Source organism: Chinchilla lanigera, unplaced genomic scaffold, assembly GCF_000276665.1.
Source record: "Chinchilla lanigera isolate Chin_1 unplaced genomic scaffold, ChiLan1.0 scaffold00112, whole genome shotgun sequence".
NCBI classification, from domain to species: Eukaryota; Metazoa; Chordata; class Mammalia; order Rodentia; family Chinchillidae; genus Chinchilla; species Chinchilla lanigera.
The window spans coordinates 5,652,465-5,654,504 of NW_004955513.1; positions in this window are offsets into that span (position 1 = coordinate 5,652,465).

Genomic DNA, 2,040 nt, shown 5'->3' on the forward strand with positions numbered 1-2,040 from the left:
AACATCCCCACCTTTAGAGCACCCACAGAGCTCCCTTTGGGCTGCACCTCTCTAGCTACCGTTCCACATCTCCACTCCCCTCTGCAGAAAGACTTGCTTGCTCAGTGGTCTACATCAGCAGCGCACACTTCTTCCCTGGACTAGCTGTCCACACGCTCAGGAGACCCTTCCTCTGTTTCCTGGGGGCTGTCTTTCTCCTCTGTGGCGTGTGCAGTCTCCCTGTGCCATGGGTGCACTTCCTCTGCTCTGCTCTGGCTGTTGAGGGCTCCATGTCCCCCTAGTCTAGACCCCTTCCTCTGTGATGACCACTTAGAGTCAGGCAGGATGATGCATGGGAAGGGGCCGTCTGCCAAGATTTGTGAAGAATGCAGCAGCACCATGGGGCAGAGGTCTCTGGAGCCTGGGTGTTCAAACCCTAGAGCCTCAGACAGGGAAAGACAGGAGCTGGGAAAGCAGAAACCACAGAGGGACGGGCATTGGTGGGTGGGCAGAAGTGGAAGAATACCTGGCCCTGCTGCTCTCTCCCTCCGGTGCAGGTAGCCCTGGCACACAGCAGGATGAGGACAGCTTCCAGGCACAGCCCCGTGGGAGCATTTCCCGGGCACCCTCCACACCTCCACTTCGGTGCCAATGTGCAGTTCTTGATTTTCATCTGTTGCAAACGTGTTCTCCTCCACGCAGTACTGCCACCCACGCGGTAGCTCAGTCCAGAAACTAAGCCTCGATTTCTCCTTCTTGAGCACTTCCCCTCCTGCACACCTGCAGTACGTTGGCTCTGAATACAGCCTGACTCGTGGTCTGCACGGCATTACCCCTGTTCTCATCAGTGGAGACACCCACCCTGCCTCTCCATTTCTCTCCAACAGGGCACTGGGCAGCCCTCATGCCCTCTTCCTAGGGAAAGGAAAACTGAGCAACTGTATGCTGATTGGGGAATGAGATGTCCTGTCTGCTTTAAGCAGGTCTGCTTAATGGAGTGTAAAGGAAAGTTTATGGCTTCTGGAAAAGCCATCCCTTTATTATAAAAGGATATCATAAATTGCTTTTAAAGATGGCCTGCCTTTTCCTTCCTTTTTGAGATGGTGGTGTAAAGATGTGATGCCTTGAGCTACGGCAGCCCCTTGGGCCATGAGGCAACATACAAAAAGACAAAAATCATGTGACCGTGGCAGGGAGACCAGAAAAAAAAGAACTGGTCCTGAAATTGATTTTTATTACATGACATAAAAACTGTGTTGTGTAAGTGTCAGGCTTGCCCCCTAAGTGATCCACGCCGGATTTCCGGCAGGGCTGCCAGATGCAGCTATCAGAAGGGCCTTTGGGATGCAAGTCTGGCCCCTAGCCTTGGTGTCCACCACCTGTCCGCGCTTGCACTCTGCAGTACCCCGTCCATCCCAAGACCTGGGGTAGAGGGGCCTCTGCAGCCAGCAGCACACTCGCAAGGTAGACTAGGGTGCAGGCCCACGGGCGACGCTGTGTGGGCACAGCCCTGGCACCACGAGGTCAGTCTCTGTGTCCTTGGGACAGAAATGTCACCTCCGTGAAGATGCAGCCTTGGTGGCAGCTGAGATACTAGACGGATGGACGCGCGTGGACTGAGGGGCGGACGGGTGGTTCGCCGCGTTGTCACTAAGCGGAGGAGCAGGCAATATCCGAACTGAGACCCTGGAGCCGAGGCGGTGTCCGCGCGTGGTCAAGGGACGGGCGCGGCCGGGGCTGTGCGCGTGAAGCCCAAACCACCGCGCGAGTCCACGCACCGGAAGGGCAGCGGGTGCGGCCGGACCTCAGGTCTCCTTCGCGGTCCGCAGCGCGGGGGAAGGGCGCGGCGACGGGGCCGAGGCAGGAGGGAAGCGTGAGCGTGGACCTACAGGCACTACATCGCTGTCCCCGGGCACCAGGAGGGGTCGGACCGCGTGGGGCGGAGTCCTCGGCCGCGCAGCTTCTGCTGTCGAGGGCTCGGCTCGGCGCCGGGCTCGCGCTCTAGGCGGCGCCCCCAGGTGGAGGGCGCACGGGGGCAGCGGGCCCGGAGCAGCCCCGAGG